The sequence below is a fragment of the Manis pentadactyla genome, chromosome 19 (genome assembly GCF_030020395.1).
Source record: "Manis pentadactyla isolate mManPen7 chromosome 19, mManPen7.hap1, whole genome shotgun sequence".
Classification (NCBI taxonomy): domain Eukaryota; kingdom Metazoa; phylum Chordata; class Mammalia; order Pholidota; family Manidae; genus Manis; species Manis pentadactyla.
In genome coordinates, this window is record NC_080037.1 from 7,072,303 (window position 1) to 7,085,178 (window position 12,876).

The 12,876-nt window shown below is 39.9% G+C and overlaps 1 pseudogene; it reads right to left on the minus strand.

Moving 5' to 3' along the window:
• Window positions 1–11,397: 11,397 nt before the first annotated feature.
• Window positions 11,398–11,905, minus strand: LOC118930898 (40S ribosomal protein S20-like; annotated as a pseudogene).
• Between the last annotated feature and the right edge of the window lie 971 nt (window positions 11,906–12,876).

The following is a 12,876-nucleotide window of genomic DNA, read 5'->3' on the forward strand; positions in this document are numbered from 1 at the left end:
GGCTGGAATAGGGTGGTTATTGTCTAAAGGCTTCTGTCTTGGTAGGCTGACTCTTTTCTAGTCTTTTGCCAGGAGACAGCAGGCTTTTCTTGGGATTGGCATTTCTGGGTTATAGTCTTATCTAACACACAACCCAAGATACATACGTGACAGAAGGGGAACCCAGAGAACTAACTGCCATGCCATTCCTCAGATCCAGAGGTCCCTACCTGGCCTTCTTCCCTCCGCCTTTTAGAATCTTATTGTGTTTGTGTTTTATATATAACATCCAGGGTTTTTACCTGTATTCAGTAGTAAAAATAAAGAGAAATGTAGCCATTTCATCTTCTCTGGAATGAGAGGTCTGATCTTGTGTTTTTACTTCTTTTCTCTTTTCTGTCCCCATTGAAATAATCATGAAATCTTGGGCTTCTTGTTAACTGATTAAATAAATCCAACATGGATACTTCCTTTATCTGACTTGATAAAAAGCAGAGTAATGTTATATAAAACATTTTCAAATGTATTAAAGCATGTAGCCTTACTCAAAATTAAGAACAATTTCTTTGAATGTCAAATGGTGCAGAAACTCACAATACATGAGGAGAGGGAATGAATATACACCTAAAAGGACCTTGATACCCAAATCGTGTGAATGTAAGGAAAGAAAATTATAGACCAGTATCATTTATGAACAAGATCCTAATGTGGGCAAAGATCCCCAATGAAACATTAACAAATTAATTCCATCATGCTAAAATTAAAAATAAATCATTACAAAATATCACTTATTCCAGGAATATGAGAATGGGCCAACATTATAAAAATGTACAGTATAATCTATCACATTGACAAAATAGCAAAAGGCAAAATAACATGATCATCTCAGAAGGAATAATAAAATCTTAGATAAAATTCAATATTCATAATTTCAAAAATTTGTAAGCAAATACTTGAAACATCAGCAAACATACTTAAATGATGAATCTTTAAGAGCAATACTATCAAAGTCATGAATAAGATAAGAATTTCTTCAGTCACCGCTACTATTGATTAATTAACTGGTGTCTTGGCCAAAGCAATAAGACTAGAAAAATAAGTAAAATGTATGTGAATTAGCAAAAGAGAGACAAATTATCATTATTTCAGATTATATCACTGCTGACATAGGAAATCCAAAGGAATCTGCACACAAGTTATAGAACTAATAAGAGTGTACACAAGATATTTTTCTGACTTGCTTCATAGGTTGACACTTATTTACTAATCTTGACCTAATTCAATCGAGAACTAGAGAGATATTTTCCCCAAGGTTAAACAACATTTTATTAACAGAGCCAGTAGGTACCCAAATGTTGTGATTCTAAATCCAGTGATAATTCCATTATGAGTCATTCCCATTTGTAGACCATACTAGTACAAAGGTGGCAAAGATAGAAACAGCAGTTTTGAAATGTTGTAGTTTTGATTCCTGATATTCTTGGCAAACAAAATGAGAGGAGGTGTTTTGTAGGAACTGACCCAGCAGTGTTTTTGGAGCAAATGTTTCATTTTCATTGAAGCAGTTCCATGTCGTGGCTTTCCTTGTCCTAGAAATGACCAGCTTAAGGTTTCTGGGAAGATAGGGAGAGAAACTTTCTTGAGATGGGAAGAGACCTGGAATGGGCAGAATGAGATCAGTGAAAAATCCTGGGGACACCCCATCAGGACACATCTAGAGAGAGAAACTGAAAAAGAAAGCCTATGTTAAAACAAAGAAATTGACTTGGAAATATGGAACTTACCAGCAACATTTACCTATACCAATTCCTTAGATGATCTCAGTTTCTTGGTTTGAAATACCCAATTTTATTTCCAATTCTGACCTCATTTCTGAATCCCAGAATTCCTGTATATCCAGCCACCTACATGGCATCTCCGTTTGAAGGCATCTAAAACTTCACATGTGCCAAAGCAAACTCCTGCTTCCCTATCCTCGACCTCCTCCTTCACCTCTCTTCTTCATCCCAGTAAGTTGTAGCTCTAGCCTTTAAATTTTTCATGTCAGATAGTTAAAATTATCCTTGCTCCACTTTTTTGTATCTTGTATCCACTTGCCAGCAAATTCTATTGGTTTTACTGGAAAATGCCCAGAAAGTGGTTGCTTCTTATAACCCTTACCAGCCTTCACCACTACCATCTCTTGCTTGCATTGTTGTCATGGCTACCTATCTACTTTTCTTGCTTCTACCTTGGTCTCCTATAATCTGTTCTTCACAGGCAATAGGGTGATAGTTTTAACACATATGTGAGATCATGTTATTCCTCTGTTTGCCCATTGTTGCCCATATCATGTAGGATAAAACAGAAAGTCCTCTCCAGGGCCTCCAAGACCCTACCTGAGAACTTTTTCCTACTTTCCTGATGTCATCTCCTAACTCTTTCCCTGTAGCCTTTTCCCCATCTGTCACACTAAATATCTCACTGTTCCTCAGTACCCCAAGCACACTCAAGACCTTTGCACTCAAGGAAGGTTCTTCCCGCAGATATCCATCTGCCTGGCACTTTTCCTTAAGATTTACCTGAGGTTACCTATTAGAGAGGGCTTCCTGTACTCTTGATACAACCTCACTCGGATCTTTTCTATTCTCTCGCCATGTATTATTATTATTATAGACATAGGATCTACCACACTGACATATAAGGACTATAAGAAAAGGAACTTTATCTGTTTTGTTAACCCTCTATTTCCAACAACTAAAATAGTGCTTGGTACATAGCAGATCCTCAATACATGTGTTGAATGAATGAATAAGTGTCCTGAACCAGTAAAATTTGAACAATGATGAGTGATACCCATCATTTTCTTCTTTCTTTTAGAAGAAGAAAATTGAGAGCAGAAAAGGGGTGCGATTTCTCAGGACCTCAGGACCCCACCTTCTGTTAGGATGGTACAGTGATGGCACAGAATGTGAGAGAAGTTTCAGAAAACTAGAGGAGGGTGACAAAAAATTTATAAAGAACAGAATGTTTGTATATTTCCAGGAGGAAATCTGAGTCATCTCAAAGTGAGAAACGATTGTTTAACCATGGCAGTATTGTTACAATTCATCAAATCAGAAGTAAATTAGCTTTTTCAATAGCTCTTTCTTTTTCAAGACCTATAATTAGACTACGTTATGTCAAAGTGGCCGTACAGCAGGAGTAGCAGTCACTTCTCTTATGATGCAACTTTGTAGTCTATTATCATTTAATTTTTTTCCTTGTAAAATAAGTAAACATGACATTAAAATATATTAAAATATGTAGTAGGACTTTAAATTTCAAGCTAAAAAAGTACAGGAACAGTTTGATACCTTTCTCACTAATGTATTTCAATCACAATTGGACCAAATACTTGGACATATTCAATAGATTGCTCCTTCAAACTCACTCTGAAATTTTTACTTCGTGTTAAAATGTTCCTGAGGTGCACATACTTGAATATTTGAATACTTTGAGACTTTGTAGAAACCAACCGCCAACTCAGTGAGAGTATCATCTCATTAGCTGGTGACGTCCGTGCGACACAGCTCTGGTCTGCACTCCTGTAGGCAGAGCTTCATGATGAAACCCTACAGCCTGGTGCCCGAAGCTGGCCGTGCATCCCCTTTCTCTGTGGGCCCTGGTTCCCCTCCTGACCGTTAATGAGGTTGGACTCCGCTGATTGTCACGACCTGTTCAGATCAGCTGCCTTTGAGTGTATGGCTGTGCTTTCCTGAAACTGCCCTTGGTTTCATTGAATCACTTCTAGTAGGCAGAGATGAGAGAATCATGATGAGATCTCACATCACTATTTTGCATTTCAAATTTTATGCTTTCTTAGTTCACATTCTCTCTCTGGGCCCAGCAAATCACACAGCATGTCCTTTGGGGAAGAGGGCCCTGGGAAGGAAAATCACCTCTTTGTTATGCCTAGGACTATGCCTGGTGTGACCAGACCCTCCCACCCCCACCCCCACTGACACCAAATGCCCAGTGATCCTCTCAAGTTCTGTGGTGGAGTGCCTTGGACCAAAGTCCTCATTTATCATTAACACAGCTTGTATCACCCACTGCATTATGAGTTGAAAATACAGTTGAAAGACATTTGTCTATCTTCAGATAAACCATACTCACTTGGGGGAAATAGGCAGATAAGGCAAACAATTACAATGTGGAGGGCAGGAATGAGTGGTGGGTAAAGTCTAAGGGGCTATTAGAGCACAGAGCAGTTCCAGTGCAGGGTCTGCCACTATAAGTCATCTCATTCCTATGATTCATAGTTTCTTCACGCATACAATTAGAATAAAATGGCCTTCTCTTACCTACTTCATGGGTTGCTGTGGGGGCAAAACTGTAGAATGGATGTGAAAGCACTTTGTGACCTTAAAGGGCAATTCCATGGTGGCTGTGAGGCATCCGCAGTGGCAGAGGAGGGGATGGTCCTGTTAGAGCCGGCCTGTGTGGGCAGCTGGGAAGTTTCCCTGGGTATGGGCATTTATCCAGATGTCTAGAGCTCAGAGCTGGTCCTAGCTCATTTTCACAACTTCTGAAATGTGAAAAGCAGGATGGAAGAAAGGAGAGCAGAGGAGACTTGGGTACGTCAGGTCTTGTGCCTGCACCAATGGTACTTCCGTCAATCCCGAGGGACTGGGAAATGCAGTCTCTTCAGGCAGGGCTGCTCCCAGCCCCTCTCTGGGCTGTCTTCCACTCCAGGACCTCAGGACATGGTTCTTCTCTGAGTTTAACTTCCATTTCTCCTGCTTTAATGTATACTTATTTCCAGATTTTGTTGGAGGAGAAAAAAATTACAAGCTCTCTTTGATTCATTTAACCCCTTTGAGAAGATGGGGCAATAGGGGAGGAGGTGGTGTAAGGAATGTCCCGTGTTCTCACTGTCAACCCATTTTCCCACAGATTGTCCGTGTTCCTCATTACTCGCAACACAGCCCCCTCTGCTCTCTCCTCCCCTTGACTTTGACTCCTGCCTTTCATCTCTGTCTGGCAGCATTGCCTGGTGAGTGGGTAAGCATACAGATGCTCCAGCCACACCACCTAGACTTGAGTCCTGGTTCTGTCCCTTCTTCTTTGGTCTTGGACCTATGCCTCAGTTTCTTTATCTGGGAAATGGGGACAACCATAGTTCTTAGTCCACAAGATTTTAAGTATTAAATGATATGATCCATATTAAAATTGGCATAGAGACTACCTAGTAGGTCCTCAGTAAATATTAGCCATTATTTTAATTAATTTCATTTGAAACAGCTGCTAATCACTTCTAAAGAGCCAGGATTTGGGTATTACGCATAGACAGATGAAGTCCCAGTCCCAGTCTTTATGTCAGAATTCATGAAAAAAACCATCTGGTCCTGGCCTTTTCTTTGTTGAAAGATTTTTGATTACTGATCCAGTCTCCTTTCTCATTATTGTTCTATTCAAATTTTCTATATTTCTATGATTCAGTCTTGATAGGTTGCATGTTTCTGGGAATTTTCCTACTTCTTCTAAGTTATCCAGTTTGTTGGTGTATGATTGTGCATAGTAGTCTCTTATGATGCTTTGTATTTCTGTGGTGTCAGCTGTAACGTGTCCTCTTTCATTTCTGTTTTTATTAATTTGAGTCTTCTCTCTTTTTCTCCTAGTCCAGGTAAAGTTTTGCCAATATTATTTCATCTTAAAAGGAGATGGCACATTTACCTGAACATGCAAGAAATTTACCTCCTGAGAGTATAACAGAATAGTCAGAGTTATAAACAGTTCTATTTAAATAATGGGAGCAGTGGAGAATGACTAAAAGAATATTGTGATAACTATGAATGTAATTTAATTCCTTCTAGTGCTTTCATAGAAAAGTAAAGGGCCACTGTTTTAACCCCTTGGTTATGAATCCCCACCTCTGATGACTGAGCATACCTGTAATTCTTGAAGATCCAAAAGGGGAGAAGGTGTTCTACTTACACTTCCTCAGTCTCCAGAAAGGATCGTCAAAGTCAGCCAACGGTGAAGTTAAGGGTCAGACCGTAAAAACTCCCCCACTTCTGACATTAATTGTTAAGTTCAGGGGCTTCCCCAAACCACACTCAATTCATGAGAAGAACTCATAGAGTTTACCGAGAGCCTTTATGCTCATGGTTATGATTTATTACAAAGAAAGGATACAAATTAAAATCGATCAAGAGAAGAGATGCAGAATCCAGGAAGGTTTCAAACATGGAGCTTCCAGTAGCCTTCTGCCCGTGTAGCCATGGACAGCATTAACTCGTCCTGGCAGTGATGTGTGATAACACACATGGAGTACTGGCAGCCAGGGAAGCTTACCCAAGTCTTGGTGTTCAGAGTCATTACTGGGGTTTCATTTTTAGGCACTCACATGGCTGATATTAATTTTCAGCCTTTCAGGAAGTTGAGCTGATGATACATATGACTCAAAACCCCTGCCTTAATTTACCTTTTTTCTGTGGTTCGAATTTCCTACCCTAAGTCACATTGTTACTATCTGGCTGGTGCCAGGCTCCCTGGCAAAAGAAGACACTATCAGGCTTGACATGCTAAGGGTTTGGAGATTACCTCTCAGACTTTGAAAGCAACCATCTTGGGGTTGGCTTGCCTGTTAGAGAGAGAAAGCTGTGCAGACCAGACAAGGGTGAGGGTAGAGTGAAGGTGGCTTGAAACTTACTCTCCTGCAAGGTAACAGTGTATCCAAGGAAGTAAATGGTGAGTCCCACACTCATCTGGGGGGTAAGGAAGCACTACTGGCAAGAGCACGGTTGGAGATTTTACTTTTTGCCACAAAAATACCATAAAAGAATTGAAAAACACCTATAGAGCTGGGGAGGGTGGAGATTTTGACCCAACAATTCTATGGCCATTTCAAATTGTAATTTTGCACAAGGGGAAAAAAAAGGAATATTCTCATATGTACAAAACATATGCCATCCTTGTAAAGTTGGAGTCATTAGGACAATAACTGAATGAGCTATATTCAATGCATGTTTAGACTGGTATGATAATCGTTTGTATTGATATCACCGTTCTCTTCTTGATAGTAGAAAAATTCCCTCTTGAATAATATGAGAGGGTATAAATGAAGCCACAGAAAAAGAGTATATCTTTCAGGGACCAAATATGAGAAAAGAAAGGACAAAGGACATAATTTTGGGAAATACCAATAGTAAGAATGAACACAGGGAAGAGAATTAGAGAGGTGGAAAGAAAATGGGAGTGATATCATGGAGAAAAGAGAACATAAAGTTCTATGGAAGGAGTGGTCAAAAGGTCATTCGTTGAGGGGCCTGGGAAGATGATGGTTAAGAATGGCCATTGTTTCTGGCTCCGGAAGATCAGTCTCATTGGCTTGGGGATAGCAGAGGCCTATCTGGCTTGGATTCAGGACTGTATGGGAGATGAGGAGAGTGATTGCAGACTCTTCTTTCAAAGAACCAGATTTTTAAGGGAAGGAAAAAAGGAGAATACTGATTCCAGATAAGTTTTGTTTCAATTTAAGTGAGGGAGGTATTATCACAACCCTGTGATACAGACACTAGTATTATGACCATTTGTGAAATAGGAAATTGAGGATCAGAAGAGTAAAGTCCTTCGTTCCATGTCTAGTATGTCCACCACAGAGTATCACTCAGGGCACTTACCATTCCATTCCTGCTTGGCTATGGCTTGCTGCTGATGTCTAATATCACGGTCATAACTGCTCGATGGCTCACCTACCAAAGGCACCATGACCACTGCCAATACCAACCAATATCTATGACAAAGTCTTCTGTCTAGAGCATTAGTGTTTAAATCCAGGGTATTGCTTCTCATAGTCACTAAATCCCATACTATTAGGATTTTTATGGAAGCTTCATCACATAGGCATGATCAGTTATCAACTTCATTTCCTGTCCTTCTTTCCTCTCTGGATAATGCAGGCTGGGGCTGAACATTCCGAGCTTCTCATCATGGCTTGGTCTTTCTGGTGAGCAGCCCCCATCCAGGAGCCCACCAAGAATCACGTCAACAAAAGACACTCCCACCACCCAGGAAATTCCAAGAGGTTTTGGAGTCCTGTGTCAGGAGTCAGGGTCAAAGAGCAAATGTCAGAACAAAAGTTGCTCCTAGTGCTCTCATCACAAAACATATAAGGGCTTTAGGGGCCCTGTGTTGGGAACTAGGGTCAAAGATTAAGTGTTAGAACAAAAGATGCTCCTATATTCCTATTTACAAGGATTTTAGGAGTCCCATATCAGGACCAGGGGCAGATTTTCTATATCTATACCTATATCTATTATCTATTTTATCTAGCTCTATCATCTATCTATGTCTGTCTGTCTGTCTATCTATCTATCTATCTATCTATCTATCTATCCTATATCTATCTATCTATCATTAATCTGTCACTTATCAATCATCTATTTGTCTATAGTTATCATTTCTTATTATTTCACAGGGTATCAGGGTTATTTTCACTTTCTCTGCTATGGTACCACTAGTCTGGCTAACATGACTCAGTCCGTGTCTGGGGTTTTGGCTCAACCCACTGTGTTCTTAGAATAAATTGCTAGAGCCCCACTGAGAAAGGGTTCATGTAAGCTGTCTCCAGCTACACCGAGTCCTACTGGGGGACTCACATCACTGTGCGGACTGGTGCCTGGACATATTTGTGGGATCCAACTTTAGCTGGTGCCCAATTATGTTGGAATGAACATTGTTTTATGTTTCATTTATCCCTGTGTAATTGTGCCAGTGGGTTTTCATATAAATTATTACAAGGAGAACAGAGTTCCAAGGGTGTTATGTATGCAGTTAAAATTTTGACAGGGAACACCAAATTTCCCTCCAAAAAGACTGAGCCAATTTATACTCCCATAAACAGTGTAAATGTCTGGTTTCCTCTAATTTTGTTATTATCACTGGAATCTAAGTGTTAAATTATTTTTTCCAATTTTATAGGCAATATTATCATTATTTAATTTCCACTTCCCTAACTCCTAGTATGACTGTGCATTTTTCATGTTTATTGGGCATTTTCTCACCCTAGTTGTGTAAATTACCTGATCACATACTTTGCATGGACACATCTCCATAACCTTATTACATTTCATTTCTGCAGCATTTGATACTGTTAACAGCTCATTTTTTCAAATTTCTCTCATTTCCTATTGTCTTCCTTTAAAATGTTCTGATTCTCTTCCTACTTTTCTAGCAATCTTTGTCAGTCTTCTTTGTGTATGCCTCTTCTTTTACCATTCCTTAAATGTTGGCAATACCAGGGTGGTACAGACTGAATGTAGGTGCCCCGACCACCAAATTTATATGTTGAAACCTAATCCCAATGTGATAGTGTCTGGAAGCGGGGCCTTTGGCGAATGATTAGGTCATGAGGTTGGAGCCCTTATGAATGAGATTAGTGCCCCTTATGAAAGACCCCAAAGAGCTCCCTCCTTCCTTTTATCATGTGAGGATACAGTGAGAAGCTTCTGAACCAGCAAGGGGGCTCTCACCAGGTACTGGATCTGCTGGTGCCCTGATCTGGGACTTCTAGACTCCAAGACTGTGAGAAATAAATGTTTATTGTTTAAACCACCCAGTCTATAGTACTTTTGTTAGAGTAGCCTGAATGGACAATGACAGGGTATTCCCTCCTCAACCTGCTTTCCAACTTACATATTTTGTCCAAGAGAGTTACTTCTTTAAAAAAATATATTTTTCATTGAAATATAGTTTATATACAAAATATATTGATTTCAGATGAATAATTTAGTGATTCATCAATTATATACATTATTAAATGCTCACCAGGATAAGTGTCTCCATACAGATTTATAATATTATTGGCCATCTTCCTTATGCTGTACTTCCATCCCTGTGACTAAATTATTTTATAATTTGAAGTTTGTACCTTTTCACCTGTCTTCCCCATCCCCCTTGGTAACCAACCACCTGTTCTCTGTGTTTATGAGTCTATTTCTGTTTTGCTTGTTTTCTTTTTCAGATTTCACATACACGCAAAACCAGATGGTATTCCTCTTTCTCTGAGTGACTTATTTCACTTAGCATAGTACTCACATGGCCCATCCATGTTATTGCAAATGGCAGAATTATTTATTTTTTCATGTCCAAATAATATTCCATTGTGTATATGTACCACCTCTTCTTTATCCATTCATCTTTTGATGGACACTTCAGTTGCTTCCATATCTTGGCTATTGTACATAATACTGCAATAAACACAGAGGTGCAAAAATCTTTTCAAATTAATGATTTCACTTTCTTTGGGTAGATTCCCAGGAGTGTAATTGCTTGGTTGTATGGAATTTCTATTTTTAGTTTTTTGAGAAACCGCCACACTTCCCAGTTTGTAACCCCACCAGCAGTGTACAGGGGTTCCCTTTTCTCCACATCAGAGTTCCTTCTTGTACACAGTATGACTTCAACCACAATTTGTGTTCTGATTATTCATGTGTCTGGTATGTAGCTCAGGTCTTTCTCTGGAGATCCAGATCTATATATTTAACTCTGTCTTAAACATCTTAATCTTAAATCCAAAACTGAACTTTTCTCTCATGTCCTAACTTGTCCCTTTTCTTATCCACTGATTTGATCACCCAAAACAGCAATGAGTCTTCTTTTTCCCTTTCCTTCCATCCCCATACAAAATCAGGTATTGAGTTCTGCTAATTCTGATTTCTCTTCAACCCACCACCTCTGCTTCAGCTAAGACCTTCTTTATTACTTAGTTGGATTCTTACAACAGCCTTCTAATATCTCCTTGCTTCTAGTCTCAGTTTCTTTTTCCTCAGTTATCTTTCTGACCTGTCACTTTAAATGTTATCACTTATCTGCTCAAAATCTTATATTTACCTCCCCTTAAAGGGCTTCAGGAAAGAATCCAAATTCCTAATTATTCACATCAAAACCTTTGCAATCTGGACCTGATTTTCTTTTCTTTTATTGCAGCCACATTACATAGCCTCATTTTTCTGAACTTGCCAAGTTCTCTGGCCTCTCAGATACTACCCAGGACATCTTTGTTATGGAAAACACCTTTCCTCTTCTTCAAAGGTGTCACACCTGTTAAAAAAAATCAGCCTTGTGAATTTGATCTAACTGGCTTTATTGAGCAATTCATGAACCAGGCAGCATCCCATCGACCAAGAAGAGAGACGTGAGAGGTGTACAAAATGAAAGGTTTTTATAGGCAGGAGGGTGGGGCAGGGATGTTATTAGCAAAAGAAAGAAAGGATTGTTGCAGGCCGGGACACCTCCTTCAGCAGGGTATTTATCATGCAGGTTCCCTCACTAGTAAAATCTGTAAATTTTAGACTGTGAAAAGATCACATTCCTTGGATAGGTTGAAACTGTAATTAAGTCTTTGCTGTGGTGTGGGGTGAATGATTCCATTTTGGGCTTGTTTTTTTGTTTTTTTTTTTAACAACTGATCATTTATTAAAAAGGTTGATGTAAGCATCTTCAATGGTAACTTTAATCTCAACTCCTGGCTCAGTAGTGACGGAAGTAACTTGTTTAACAATCTCAGAAGAACTGGGTCGCTTGTGGATTCTCATCTGGAAATGATCCCAAGTCTCAGAACCTTAGAGCAAGGAATTTTTCTTGTAGTGATTCTCGAGGTCTTGGTAGGCACCCCAGCTTGTCCTTTCACTTTGAAATTCTTTTCATTTGCACCCCTGATCAAGTCAGCATATCCCTTCCCCAAAGATTTTACAGTGTGCTGGTTAGTGTGATTCTAATTCGGTGAATTGCCACCTCTGGTTTCATGGGTGTCTTTCCAAAATCTCCAAAAGCCATGGCTACGGCATCCTGACCGACTTGTTCCTGGGAGACAGAGAATAGCAGTGAGTCAGGAGCAGGAGTGGGGAACAGAGCTCCCCGCAGCTGCTACAAATCTGGATTTGCGTGCCCCATGTGTAGTAAGCCAATCTCTGAGTCCTTGGGTTTGAAGCAGAGAAAGCTGTATTATCTATTAACAATAAGTAATAATTGGGCCAGCCCAATGATGAGACAGGGGAGCTTTCTCAAATCTGTCTTACCCAGTCAGCTGAGGGATGGATTGTATACTATTGGCAAAGGAATGTGGGGTTAGCACAGAAGCTGGAAGGGCCTTGAAACTTCTTGGAATTATGTGCCAACCCCATCTTCCTGGCATCACCTTAGGGGTCTTGGCATGGTTCATGATTCCATGTCTGGTATCTGCTCTGCAACATAAATATTATCAGCCAACATCCCCTCCAGTCCTGTAAGCAATTTCAGGAAAGAGGACAAAGGACAAGGTTAATGATCCTTGCAAGGTTATGCAGTGGGTAACGTTGCTATGGAAGAAGAGCCAAGTGAAGGTTCAAACGGATATGGAGTACGTAGTCTGTTCTGCATGACCCCAATGTTCCTTATTTCACAACCACATTTTAATGCTTTACTTCTCTGTTTCTTTTGTGAGACTGACTTAAGAGCAAGAGGATTGTTGCTTTCATTTCTACATCCTCTGATGGAGCTCAAGAAATGTCCAGTAAATGTGGGAAGGGAGAAGATAAGAAGAAAGGAGAACCTGGATTTTGCCTCCAATAAAATGGATCTCATCATAATTTAAGGTTACTAGCAACCACACAATTACTAAATGCAATGGACACACTTGCTAATCTGGACATCCCCTTCTACTAGACTCTTCTTTGTCTATCCAGTGGATCTTTTTTATTTTCCTTTCCAGAATCCCTTTCTTCTTGTAGCTCTGGGGGAGGGGGTATCCCGCTCAGGGCAAGTTTTCATGAATTTGATGAGACGAAAGAAAAGCAAGGGAAAGACATTGGAATTAAAGGGTTTATTCTCACGGTTCAGTCTCTTCTTGTACCAGCAGCTCTCGTGGCTCCACCCCATTTGCATGGCTCTGAA